The following is a 15,266-nucleotide window of genomic DNA, read 5'->3' as shown; positions in this document are numbered from 1 at the left end:
AAAACATCAAAATGATGTGAAACCCCTTTACTGATGTCAGAACTGTCCAGACCCCCACCTTTGTTGGCCCCCGAAATCAGTGACTCTTCTTGGGTTAAAGCCTCAGTTGGATCAGTCTCTATTGCCAAGGAAGGGTCAATTTTGGCCATTTGTTCTTGTACATAAGGTAGCTCCCATCCAGACCATGCACAACGATTTGTCGCTCATTATCGGATCTCAAGGTATTATCCCCATCAGCAACATTGACAGGCATTTCCACAGAACCCTCGTCTCCCCCTACTTTTGTTTGCTGATTAGCCATCAGCCGATCCTTAGAAAGATCTGGGAATTATACAATGTTTCCCCCCTGCACCAGACCAATTTCTGGATGAAAAGCCGCAATAGGCGTGACTAGAGTACCCATGTTTCTCATGTTAATGGACTCACTGTTTTCATCCCCCCAGCTGTTGCTCCATAGAACCATCCCTCAAATCTATTTTATTTTTCGACGTTGTTATGAACACCGAAGCTCAATGACCTCGCGGAGAGCACGTCTCGACGTCGCCATGTCCCTCCCGGCGACGAAAGGGTGCGCGAGAAGCTCCACGACAGTCGCCCTCTTGCGGTGGTCCTTTTGCAAGCACGCGGCCACGAAACCCCTGAGCTCCGGCGACGCTGCGCCGTCCGGCAGGGTAGGCGGCTCGCCGAAGCAGATGACCCACATGAGAGCAGGCCAGCTTGGCGTCTGCCCTGGCGGAAACAGCGGTACCGCCCCATGGCTAGCTCCATGATGGTCACCCCGAGGCTCCACACGTCGGCGGCATAGGGGTCGGCTCGGTCCGCCCATACAAAAACGACTTTTGATCCACTTCGAAATTTGGCTTTAGTTTCGGAATTTTTTTTATGTTCGAAATTAGAGATTTTTTTATTTCCGGTTGGTAGCTCCAACCGGGACTAAAGGTCTATGCCCAACGGTTACTGCAGCAGGCTTTTACTGCAGGGGACCTCTATGCCCAACGGTTACTGCAGCAGACTTTTGCTATAGGGGACCTTTAGTCCCAGTTGGAGCTATCAACCAGGACTAAAGGTCAACTTTTACTCCTGGTTGGTTTATCCAACCGAGAATAAAAGTTTACTTTCGGCTGGAGGCTCCGTCCGAAACTAGAAAGGGACCTTTAGTCCCGGTTGCTGTCTTCAACCGAGACTAAAGATCCCCTCCTATATACTCCTTCCTCTCCGAGCTTACTTCGAGCTTAGTGTTCTTGCTTCATCGTCGGCCTCTCTTCTTCCTCATCGCCGGTAATCACAAGATTTCTTCGATTCCTGCATCGATTCTTCGGTTGTAAAGATTATCAACTTTATACTCTCATGTTTCACCAATATCATATCTCATTTTGTGGACTACATATATGTGGTTTTTTATGGTGCATTTTTTTATTTATAAGCCATTTAAGCTCAAAATCACTTTAAAGTTTGTATATTTGGATGAAGGAAGGTTAAAGTAGTTATTCAAAACTAGTATTCAGCTTTCATTTCTAGCATGCATAGCACACTTCATGGTTTAGAGATATAGAGAATTTTAGAGTTTTTTTAATTTTATTTGTTTATAAAATGAGAAATTTATATTATATTAAAAATGAGTATAGAGAGTAGATGACAACTGCTTTTGGGTCCTCGGTCTCTCATCGGGTTTCAAAGCGACTGGGGCCGGACCTCCCTCTTATTGCATGCGGTAAGTGTGAGGAGAAGATTATGATGGAGTACCGGGTGAGAAAGGAGTGTCCCAACAAGGGCCGTATCTTCTACAAGTATTCGGATCGCAATGTGAGTTATTTTATCGTATTTGATGATTATGGTTAATTTATACTTATTTTCATGATAATTATGATTAAAGTTCTAATTTTTTGTTTTAATTTTAGTGGGATGACACTGGATGTTCAGGCTGGTACTGGGAGGAAGAGTATGTTGAACACATGCAAAACTCTTTTGCACAGGCGGCTACGACGGCTGATGAGGCAGTGATCCTGCGGAAGAAGCCCATAGATGTTGAACAAACGTATGATCTGTCTATTTTAGTTGAGATTGATCGTGAAATCCTTATGCTGCTGAAGTGCATTTTAGCTTTAGTTTTTTAGTGGTAGTTGGGATTGTCTACATTGTAGCGAGACTTTCATAAATTAATTCCTTGTGTGGTGACATACATATCGTATAATTAACTAATTATGTTCTAGGTTTTAATATGGTATGTATGCCATGTAATACAGATGAGCCAACATTGGATGTACAATGCTGATCGCCGCTCCTAAGAGTTCATTGAGAGCGTGCAATCTTTCTTACGTGTGGCCGAGGTAAACAAACGCGATGGTTTCATATGCTGCCCATGTGTCATATGTAAGAATTTAAAGGAATATGTTAGCTCAAGTAGTCTTCATTCACACTTGTTTAAGTCGGGTTTTATGTCAAACTATATTTGTTGGACGAAGCATGAAGAAACAGGGGTTGTAATGGAAGAAGGTGAAGAAGAACAATGAGACGATGATGACATTATTGTTGAATATGGTGTCTTTAATAATACTGCAATGGGGGAAGCTAAAGAAGAGGTAGGGACAAAAGATGAGCCCGTTGATGATCTTGGTCAGACCATTCGTGATGCACAAAGAGAATGCAAAAGTGAAAAATGAGAAGATCAAGTTCGAGTGCATGCTAGAGGATCACAAGAAATTGCTATACTCAACTTGTGATGCGAGACAAAAAAAAGTTGGGTACCACACTAGAATTGCTGCAATGGAAGGCAAAGAATGGTATATCTAACAAGGGATTTGGAGAGTTACTGAAAATTTAAAAGAAGATGCTTCCGAATGATAACGAATTGCCCACCACTACGTATGAAGCAAAACAAGTAGTCTGTCTTTTAAGATTAGAAATCTAAAAGATACATGCATGTCCTAATGACTGCATCCTCTATCGTGGCGAGGAGTATGAGAAGTTGGATGTATGTCCGGTATGTCATGCATCGCGGTATAAGATCAGACGAGATGACCCTGGTGAAAGGTCCTTGTTTGGTTTTGGTAATTGAGTGACAACTTAGGTGGACTAATTGTGTTTATGTGAGATACACATGTGATTAGTCCACAGGTACATATGTGTGAGCAACATATGCCATGAAGGTGAAAATGGCTTGGAGATGTTGCAAAGCTCACACATGTGATGATGAAGGAGCTTAAATGCACATGAGACATGACATTGAGTCATGTGATCAAGGTGGAGAAGATCAAGACAAGACTTGGCTTGATGGACCGGTTGCAAGCGTGAAGGGCAAGTCGAAGGCTTTGGAGTGATGGACCGCGTGGCGGTGAAGCTTGAGCAAGACTTGGCGCCAATGGACGATGGCAACGGTGAAGAGCAAGTAGAGTCAAGATCGATGAACCAATATGATCATGTGATGATATGAAGTGAATCATATCATTGTTGATCGTGTTGATGCATGTGTTGCATCAACATTGGAGGAGATGGAATGGAATGCGCAAGGCAAAGGTATAACCTAGGGCATTTCATTTCACCGGTCATAGGTGTGTAGAGAAGTTTATGACCGGGTTTAGGATAGATGGCCGTACTATCAAGAGGGGCAAACTTGTTTGCATATCGGTCATCTAGTGCCACTCGAGTAATCTAACTTTGCATTGTCGCTAGGATCGAGTGGCGTGGCAAGTTGAGTGGCTAACATCCTTTGGGAAATGATTGTGAAAATGGTAACACACATACACATGGTGGTGTACACTTGGTGGTGTTGGCACATTTACAAAGGCGGTGGTGTTTGCAGGGTTGAGATGGGTTTGGGATTCGGTGCTTTTGGGAAAATGGAATGTCTATTTTCTATTGCGCCGGATGCAAATTCTTGTGGTTAGCACACTTGAGCAAGGGTGAAGAGAATGGAGAAGATGCTGGCGTCGGTCAACTGACCGGACGCTGGATCTGAATACACCAGACGCTGGCAGGCTGCGTCCGGTCGCACTGATGTGGAGTGTAGCAGTAGCTGGAATGTGACCGGACGCTGGCTGCGTCCGATCGCGTTCGACCGGACGCGTCCAGTCATGCTCGGGAGCTTACTAGAAACGACCGGACGCTGAGGGTCCAGCGTCCGGTCAGTTGAAGCTGGAGCGTCCGGTCAGGTCAAGTGACCGTTGGAACCGGGACACATGGTCGTCTGTGGACGACCGGACGCTGAGGTCCAGCGTCCGGTCAACACGACCGGAGCGTCTGGTCGGCCCGACCGTTGCCCAGTGAAGGGGTAACGGCTAGTTTAGCCCTTGGGGCTATAAATAGAAGTGGCCCTCGGCCATGGCTGGGGAGAGCACCTCAAGGGACTTAGTGTCCATGCTTATGAGTGCTTGGGAGCCCTCCATCACACACATACTTGATAGTGATCATTCGATTGTGTGAGTGAGCGATTCTAGTGCGATTACATCGTGAGGTTGCATCGAGTGGCACTAGGTGATCAAGTTGCAAGCCGGTGGTGCTTGTTACTCTTGGAGGTTGCCACCTCCTAGACGGCTTGGTGGTGGTCTCCGTCGAAGCGCGCAAGAAGCTTGTGCGGCGCTCCAAAGAAGTGCTTGTGAGGGGCATTGTGCTCGCCCCGCGGGAGTCGTGAAGAGCAACTCTAGTAAAGCGTGTCATTGAGCTACCCTCACTCAAGGGGTAGGTTCTTGCGGCACCCGACGTGCGGGCTTAGCGGGTGATGCTAATTAGCCACCGAACCACCAAGTGAGCGGTCGACACAACGGAGACTAGCGTGTTGGCAAACACGTGAACCTCGGGAGAAAAATCATCGTGTCAACCTTATTCTTCCCGTTGGTTTGCATCCCCGTTACACAAGCTTGCAATTACTTTTATACATATTAAGCTTGTATAGTTGCTCTTGTAATTAGATAGCTTGTGTAGCTTGCTAATTACCTTCTTGCTTGTGTAGCATAGAAGTAGCTCCCTTGCGTGACTAATTTGGTTTTAGTAACCTTGTTAGTCACATTGCTTAGTTTGTGTAGCTAAGTATTTGCGCTCTCTAATTAGGCATTGGTTGCCTTGTTATTGAGCATTGCTAGTGAGCATCGTTAGCTTTGTGCTTTTGCTTACTAGCATGTGTACGAGCTCCCTTGTTGCTTAAAGTACTAGTGGCATAGGTTTGTGTAACTTTGCTCTGAGAATTGTTTAGGAGAGCTCTAACTAGCCCGGCACCTTTGTTGCATAATTGTTATCTTTGCAAGGTGCTAGTAAACATAAATAGTGGGGTATAGTTTTGGCTAGACCGATAGTTTTAATTCTGCACTTATATCAGTTAGCCAACGTGATTAATTTTAGAAAAGACTATCCACCCCCCCTCTAGTCGCCATCTCGACCCTTCACCTGGTGATGTTGAGGACGAACGCCCCACGAAGAAAATCCCTGCTAAGATTATGTGGTATGCTCCTATAATACCATGCTTGAAACGTCTGTTAAGAAACAAAGACCATACAAAGTTATTACGATGGTATAAAGAAGACCGTAAGGTAGACAATATGTTGAGACACCCTACTGATGGGTCCCAGTGGAGAGCAATCGATAGAGAATTCCTAGAGTTTGCAAATGACGCAAGAAACTTAAGGTTTGCTTTAAGTACGGATGGTATAAATCCTTTCGGGGAGTAGAGCAGTAGTCATAGCATTTGGTCTGTTACTCTATGTATCTACAACCTTCCTCCATGGTTATGCATGAAGCGTAAGTTTATTATGATGCCAGTGCTCAACCAAGGCCCAAGGCAACCTGGCAACGACATCGATGTGTACCTGAGGCCACTAGTTGAAGAACTTCTACTTTTGTAGAACAGACCAGGTGTACGTATGTGGGATGAGCACAAACAGGAGCACTTTGACCTACGAGCATTGTTGTTCGTAATAATCAATGATTGACTTGCTCTAAGTACTCTTTTAGGACAATCAAACAAGGGATATAATGCATGCATGCACTATTTCGGTGACATTAAAGGTATATTCTTGAAAAAATATCAAAAGGTCATGTACCTTAGCCATCATCAATTTCTTTCTATGAATCACCCCCTAAGAAAGAAAGGCAAGCATTTTAAAGGTAAGGCAGACCACCAAACCAAGCCGAGCAACCGAACTGGTAAGGATGTACTCAATATGATCAAGGATGTGAAAGTAGTATTTGGAAAGGCATATGGCAGCGAATCTATTCCAAACGATGTCGACGGTCATGCACCCATGTAGAAGAAGAAGTCCATATTTTGGGAGCTGCCCTATTGGCAAGTCCTAAAGGTCTATAACGCGATCGACGTGATGTACCTAATGAAGAATCTTTGTGTGAGCCTGCTAGGCTTTATGGGTGTGTATGGGAAGCCTAAGGACACACTTCAAGCACGACAGGACCTGCGGTGTTTGAAAGAACGAGACAACCTGCATTCAGAGAAGACAGATGATGGACGTCATTACTTAAGTCCTGCCAGCTACACTCTTAACAAAGAAGAGAAGAAAAGCATGTTTGAATGCCTAGCAAGCATTAAGGTACCATCTGGATTCTCCTCGAATATAAAGGGTATAATAAATGTGCCAGAGAAGAAATTCCTAAACTTAAACTCCCATGACTACCATGTGCTTATGACGTAATTGCTTCTAGTTGCATTAAGAGGAATTCTACCTTCAAATGTATGTCTAGCCACCATGAAGCTATGTGTATTCCTCAATGCAATTTCTCATAAGGCAATTGATCCAATGGATCTAGCTAAACTACAGAATGATGTGGTTCAATGTCTTGTCAGCTTTGAGTTGGTGTTTCCTCCTTCCTTCTTTAATATCATGACACACCTCCTAGTTCACCTGGTCAAGGAGATTAACATTCTCGGTCCTGTGTTTCTGCACAACATGTTCCCCTTTGAGAGGTTCATGAGAGTCCTAAAGAAATATATTCACAACCGTGCTCGGCCAGAAGGAAGCATCGCTAAGGGCTATAAAACAGATGAGGTCATTGAGTTTTATGTTGACTTTATTCCTGACCTTGACCTAATTGGTGTTCCTGAATCACGACACAAGGGGAGACTAAGTGGAAAGGGGACACTAGGGAAGAAACCATATATTGATACGCATGATAATTATTTTAATAAAGCACACTACACAGTTCTGCAAAACTCCTCCTTGATAGATCCGTATATCGAGACATATAAAAAGTTGCTTCGATCCGAGTTTTCAGAGAAGTCTGAAGCTTGGATTACGCGTCAGCACATGGAAACTTTCAGCGACTGGCTGTGAAAAGAATGTCATGGTGATAAGAGTATTGATGAGCAACTGTATTTATTGGCTAGGCAGTCATTGTGGCATATCCTCACATACAAAGGGTACGAGATAAATGAGAATATATTTTACATAGTAGCCCAAGATAAAAGGAGCACCAACCAAAATAGTGGTGTCCGCATAGATGCCACCGACCCTAATGGAAATAAGCAAACATATTATGGCCACATAGAGAAGATATAGAAACTAAACTATGCACCTACTTTGAAGGTACCTTTGTTCAAGTACCAATGGGTAAAGGCAACTAGAGGCGGGGTAGCAGTTGACAACCAGTATAGAATGACAACCATGGACCTTAACAATATTGGGTACAAAGACGAACCATTCGTCCTTGCTAAGGATGTGAATCAGGTGTTCTATGTCAAGAATATGTCTACAAAACCAAAGAGAGAGAAAAACAACAACGACTCAATCAATGAGCCAAAACGCCACATAGTTCTTTTAAGAAAAAGAAACATCGTTGGAATTGTAGATAAGTCAGACATATCAGAAGATTATGAAAAGGATGACCGAATTCCATCTTTCATAGTGAACAAAGACCCAAGCATCTAGCTAAATGATAAGGACACTCTATGATTACGGCACGATCATAACCAAGGGATATATGTTAAGAAGAAGTTCACTACTGTGCCCGCTTGATATATATAGTGATGTTTAATAGTGTGTATTAGAGGTATTATGTAATAATTGTGAATTCAGAGATGTTTATTAGGTGTTTCTTTTTTTTCTATGTTCAGATTAAATTTATGTTTGATGATGGAATTTACATGTCACTTTTTGGACAATGAGTGATGAAAAATGAAAAGATTTACGTTAAAATGATATGAAAACAAATTTTCAATCAAAAACAAAAGTTTTAATGATTTAAATTAAACACTACATTTTTGCATTAACAAAATAGTAATTATTAATTACATTATGTTTCAATATTTATAAGAAAAAATACAAAACTTTAGGTCACACAATTTTTCTGTGTGCAATAAAGCAAAAGTAAATCCATATTCTTTTAAAACAATTTTATGCCTTGTATTTAATTTACTATGCAATTAACAAGACTTTAATATTTTATAGAAAAAATATATAAAAAAATAAATAGAGCTTGAAACGGGCGGGAAGTGAAACTGCAGTCCAACTTTAGTTCCGGGTAGATCTACCACCCGGAACTAAAGGTGGGCTGCATTTTTTACGGCCCGCCAAAATACACCTTTAGTCCTGACTCGTAATACCAGCCGGGACTAAAGATAATACTTTTAGTCCTGGCTGGTATTACCAGCCAGAACTAATGGTCTTTTCGTCCCGGGCGTTTATAGGAGCCGGAACTAAAGGTCCCTCCCCTACATAAGGTGGCCATTTATTCTTCCTCCTCACTGTTCGTCTTCATCGTCCATCGCCACCGTCGCCCGTGGCCACCTCTTCGACGCCACGCGGCTCCCGCCGTCGCAGAACCCCGTGCGCCTCCTCTGTGATGGCCGGCCGACCGCCCCAACACTGGCCGCCCGCGCGCCACCAACGCCGCCGTAGAACCTTGCTGTGCGCCTCCTCCACGACGGTCGCCCCTTGCGCCACCAACGCCGCTGGCCCGTACTATGTATTAATATATATAAATTTGTTATATATATAAATTTGTTATAAATATAAATTTGTTATATATATAAATTTGTTATATATATATATTAGAAAGTTATAAATTTGTATTTTTATATATATAAATTTGTTATACATCTATATTAGAGAGTTATAAATTTATATTGTAATATAGCTAAATTTGTTATACATATATATTAGAGTTATAAATTTATATTGTTATATATATAAATTTGTTATACATGCATATTAGAGAGTTATAAATTTGTATTGTTATATATCTATATTTGTTATACATATTAGAGAGTTTTAAATTTATATTGTTATATATATCACTTGCCAATAAATATTTCTAAAAAATAATAAATCAAAGTTATGCTTTGGAGACTTGAATTTCGAGTGTAATTATTTAATTAATTTTAAGCACATGACTCGACTATGGTTTTTATTTTTTATAGATATATCTAGTGGTGTAAAAACTAGATGGCTGACCCGAGAGACAATATGGACGAAGAAATGATGGATATTATCAACACCGACACTCAATTTGTCGATGGTGACCAGCAGGATGTAGATGACGGAAGTCAATACCTGGCTCTTGAAAATAAGCAAGAAAATATTGTGTAAGAAAATACTGGCGAGGTATATATATTTATATATATATTTGAATATTATATATATATATATATATTTGAATATCTATCATCTATTATGTGTACACATGATATTTATTTATTCTTTTTTATACGTAGCCCTCTGGATCAACGACCACAACGGCGAAAAACAAAAATATTCGAGGCCCGAAAAAGCCATTGGAGGGCCACTACATAATATCAGAATTCAATATCGAGACAAGCGAACCACTTAATCCACATACAAGGAAATTCATGCAATACTGTGGGTACCTTATAAGGGACAAATTTCTGATTAGTGTCCATGAATGGAAGCAAAAGATCAACGAGCCTCATGTTAGTTTTATCTCTGATCTTGATAAAAATTTAATTTGGGATGATATCCTTCAACATTTCACGTTGCAAGCGGATGATTATGATGATATCAACGATGATGAATTGAAGGAGCTAGTTCAAAAATGGGCTATGAAGAAGATGGCCACATAATTCCAGACTTGGAAGAAATCCCTATACATAAAATACGTCAAGAAGAACATAACACCCAATTTCAATACTAGGGGTCCGCTCGTGAAGTTGAGGCCCTACTGAAATGATTTTGTACAGTATAAGACATCGGAAGAGAGTGAGGAACGGGTGAGAAGGAACCAAGAGAATGCCCAACAGAAGGTATACCACTATGGCATAGGATCAGGTGGCTACGCGACTGCCATTCCCAAGAGGGAAAAAATAGAAGCGAATATTCTTGCCAAGCGTATCACACCAGAATCACTCAATTGACCTAAACGCGCGAAGAATTGGTTTTTCGCTCATGGGGGGAGACTGGACCTAGAGACCGAGAAGTTGGTTCATGGCCCAAAACTCAAAAGAGCAACACAAAGATTTTCTTATGCTTTACAAGCTAAAGCTATTGGTGCGTTCAGGTCCAATAAAGAGAAGAATGAACTGACGTATGCCATCAGGACTGCTGAATATAGTGGCCAAACGAGAGGTTTAGGACAGAACATTTCTTGGGAGCATGGTTTCTCTAACGACAGAGATACCTACAGAAGCCGGCAGCGAAGGAAGGATGAGAAAACAGCGCAGATCAGTAGGTTGGAGAAATATGTTCATGAGTCATGGAAGGCGTTGCTTCAAGCACAGGAGCGCGAAAAAGACATGCAAGCTAGAATGCAGGAGAAAATCATAAAGCAAGTGCAAATAGCAATGAGTGCCCAAAGGCAGGCATCAGATCCAGGAATCAATATTAATATTAGCCCCCCTGATCAGTTGAAAAGCAGCTGCGCTTCCACGGAGTTGCCAAATCAAGATAACGCAATGCTACGTTTCCTTGTGGGTGACATCACTGTACCATTTACATCATATGAGCTACATATTTCAAAAGAGAATGCCACAATCATGGTGGCTCTTGGTGTTTTTTTTCCTCTAGATCCTACCAAAACACTAAGAATCCATATAGCAATAATACCACCTGAATATGTTAACGTCTCAGTGGATAGAGTTAACAAAGATTTTAGTGATCTGGCTCTTGACATTACAGGAGGTGATGGGGAAAAGACTCTAGGAGAAGCAGAGAAGACATTCATACTATGGCGCAAGTGCTACATCGTTATTCTAGGGGTCTCTAGTCCACCGCCGCTTCCTCAACTGCCAGACAATAGGTGCGGACAAAAGTGAACGAAACAATTTTTTTACTAATTTTCTATTGACATGCATGATTAATAATAACAATTTTTTATACCTAATTATTTTTTTATACTCACACAGCAGGGCCTCCACCAACCTAAGTCCAATTATTCAATCTCCAGATCATCATAGTGCTTTGGGCAATGATTATGTAACGCCGCCACCGCCGCCACCTCCAAGGAGGTCTCCAACGCCTCCAAAGAGGTCTCCAACGGTTGCCCCGCCTCCCTTGATGATCAAGAAGCAGCCAGCTCCTAAGAGGTCTGCCCCGTAAACGAAGCCGTTGGCCCACCAGCTGGCAAAGAAGAAAGCCTCCTCTAATCCAGTTATTCCACAAAAACTATCTTACGAGAAAAGTGAAAAGGAATTAAATGCTGCAGTACAAAAAGATATGAACAGTTTCTTCGAAAAAGTAAGAAAGCAACGAGAAACGAGGGAGAACCCGAAGAAACCGTACTTCTACCTACCTCTAGATCTTCTAAGAAAGAAGGTGAACCAGAAAAAACAGGAATCTCGAAAGACCCTGCTAAAATCGAACTATGACCACTCTCTCACCAAGTCATTTGAGACAGCATAGAAAAAGACTAGAGCAGGGAAAGATGTTGCACAACTTGGACAACAATCGCAACAATCAGCCCCCCTCTTGTTATTCGTAATGAATATGGTTCAAACTTAGACTTACTAGACATCGATTTTGAGGACCTGGTTTGGTTTTACGAGGATACTGGTTTGGACCTTGCCCAAGTGCTTGCTGAAGGACCATCTGCTCCGAAAGTAGATCATTGGAAGAAATTTGAACATGGAAAGAGTCTATACAATCCTAAGGCCTTAGATGAACTGGGTACGCAAATGTACCTGCTAAACAAGTGGTACATGACGACGTGTGAACGGGAAGAGACGACCTTTGTTTCTGTCAGAGTTAGAAACCAACATTACTTCCATGACGATGACGTTATATATGTCAAATTTTTAGAATTACATCAACTATGTCATCTGGACTCTCTTGATGAAAGTCTCATTAGCTGCTATTGTCTGTAAGTGTGATTATTTTCTACTATTAAAATATATATATATAAAGCTACATGTATATATATAAATTATATATCCTCACACTATATTTTTATATATGCAGATATGAGATGACAGAACTCAGAAAGAGAAAGGATAATGATGTTGGTTTCGTTAATCCAAATGTCGTATTTAAACACCCTAATTCCCCGTCTGAATGGAAAGCTAAACTCGCGAAAAATCTCATGAGGTTCTTAGTGAACCAACAAAACAAGGATATACTATTCCCCTACAACTTCAAGTGAGTGTTAAATAATTAATGTCGATCATATGGACATTTATTCAATTATTTGCTTACTAGCTAAACTATCTCTCATATATATATATATATGTTGACTCTAGTTAATGTCGATTATATTTGTGTATAAAAACATATGCAACAATCACTGGATATTGATAGTCATCGATATGGCCAATAGTCGGTTGAGCATTTTAGACTTGTTAAGAAAAGAGCAAACAGAGTACCAAGACATGATAGATATTATTCAAGGGTAATTTGGTCTCTCTAGCAACTATATATACCTCGATCTCTTAACTGCAATAATTATTAAATATCAAATTAATTTTTTATTTTATTGGGCGTAGTGTTTAAAAAAGTTTCATTGAGGAATACCACATGAAACATTACAAAACGTCACTGGATATAATCGCACATAAAGTAAGTACTAGCTATATTTATATATATAATTCAATTAACACTATACATGTTTTTAATTTACCGGATCTTTTTTCTCGTAAAAGTAAGTTCTGAGACAAGAACAGGGGACCAACTACTGCGGATATTATGTTTGCAAGTTCATCATGACATACTAAAAAAGAACTCCTAAAGAGATTCTCAAAGTACGTAAAGTACGTTATATAAATATATTCATATATTCACAATTTCTTTTATTGCTCATATATAAGTAATCACGTGACCAACACACACACATATATATATATATATATATATATATATATATTAATACTTTTTTTTTAACTTTTATTGAAGACTCTGTGGTTGAAGAAAAAAGTCATACGACGTGACCAACTGAAAGTAATTCAAGAGATCGTAGCAGGATTTCTTAATGACTAGGTCAAACCCCGCCGACGAGTTCTACAATGACATGGACGAAACATGAAAGCCAAACTAGATAGAGTGAATTTGTTATTCCAAGGATATGATAGAATATACAATGCATGCTTTATTTGTAATATATATATACATATTATATGTACATAAAATAACATATAATATATGTATATGCATGTAATATATACGTTAGTTTCATACTTTAGTTTATACAAAATATTCGAACATTATAAGCGTGTAGAATACGTATATTATTAGCAGTGTAGAATGCGTATTCGAAAACCTATTCGAAAACCAAAATGAATCATCAATTAAAAATAGAAACAAAAAAAACTTTAGTCCCGATTTGCCGGGACTCCTCTTTAGCTCCGGTTGGTATTACCAACCAAAACTAAAGATGCCAGGACTAAAGAAGAGACCATTTAGTCTCGGATTCATGCTCCCGGTTGAAAAACTGGGACTGAAGAGATTTTCCAACCGGGTGTACAGCTTGTTCTGTACTGGTACGCGTGGCCATCCTGCAGCCGCTCCGTGTCGAAGCGCTCGGGGCTCATGTATGCCGGCGTGCCCTCGTAGGCGGCGCAGTGTTCGCCGGCTCGGGAGACGACACTGGCGATGCCGAAGTCCACGAGCTTGACCTGCCCGGCTCTGCTGACTAGGAGGTTCGCCGGCTTGACGTCACGGTGAACGACGCGGCCTGAGCGGAGGTAGGCGAGAGCGAACAATGCCTGCGTCGCCACCTCCGCCACCGCTCCCTCCGGGAGGCCTCGGTGACCGACGACGAGCGAGTCTAGCGAGCCGCCGTCCATCAGCTCGAGGAGGAACGAGACGTCACCGGAGGCCGTGAATGATCTTTAGCGCGTAGAGCGCCGACGTGCCGCGGTGAGAGACCTTGTATACGGTGCCGCCGTTGCCACGGCCTAGGATAGCGAGCCTCTCTCGAAATCAGATGGGCGGAAGTCACCGTGCCGTGCCACGGACGTGGACGGCTTCGGCGCAGCGATTGGTGCCAAGGCAGGGTATCGAGAGGAGCACGAGGGCATGTCGAGCGTGAGGTTTAGCTGTGGCAGCCTTCTCTCTCTTGCCGTTGCCATTTTCGAGTGCTTGACGATGTGTGTTTAGTGGAAGCAAGGGCTGTTTTGTTTATATAACAGGCGGAACTACGGAAGTCCGCACGATTGAGCACCAAGAGTCCAAGATTTGATCATTTGAAGCAAAACTAATGCCACATCCGCTATCCAGCTCAAATGCTTACCACTGTAGTATTGTTTGGAGTATCTAATAGCAACGCAGGAGAGAGAGGTTATGTTAAATGCGATCGAGGCTATAAGAGAGATTAATGTGGATCCGTGAACCGTTCACCTTCAGAAATTGATTCTTTTAGAGACAAATTTTTAGGTTAGAAATTGATTCTTTCAGAGACAGAGTGAGTACTAGTAGTACAAAAATTACAAATGTTATTTGTTAGAGAACTCCAACGCTTATGATTAAAAATAGTTGTGTTATTAACATTAATCAATGTAATGTTATTACCTAGCCCGGTTTAAACAAAGTACTATACAAACCTTATACTTCATTCATGCATGAATTAATGATAGAATTTATGAATTTTTTCTTTTACCTTGCATTGATTAAAGGATTATAAGGTCATTCTCAGTGGAGGTTTTATAGATACTTCAAATTTATTAAATGACATGCCACATAAGCAACAATGATGGAATAAGAAATTTGGGAACAAAGAGAAGAGATGGGTTTTATCTGGATGGAACTGGTTGTACACGGTTTCCAAAACTATGAAATGTGTGAATCTGGCATTAAGGGTTAGAGAGTTTTATTTCATCTAATAAATCTTGTGCATCATAATTAAATGCTATCGGTAGCAAAACCGTGAGACGAAACTATGGAGTATGCACT

The 15,266-nt window shown here is 41.2% G+C and overlaps 1 pseudogene; it reads right to left on the bottom strand.

Annotated features, from left to right (window-relative positions):
* Positions 1–493: 493 nt before the first annotated feature.
* LOC136474643 (mitogen-activated protein kinase kinase 9-like) lies at positions 494–14,446 on the bottom strand (annotated as a pseudogene).
* Between the last annotated feature and the right edge of the window lie 820 nt (positions 14,447–15,266).

The sequence above is a fragment of the Miscanthus floridulus genome, chromosome 1 (genome assembly GCF_019320115.1).
Source record: "Miscanthus floridulus cultivar M001 chromosome 1, ASM1932011v1, whole genome shotgun sequence".
NCBI lineage: Eukaryota > Viridiplantae > Streptophyta > Magnoliopsida > Poales > Poaceae > Miscanthus > Miscanthus floridulus.
This window is presented reverse-complemented; position numbering and strand designations above follow the sequence as displayed.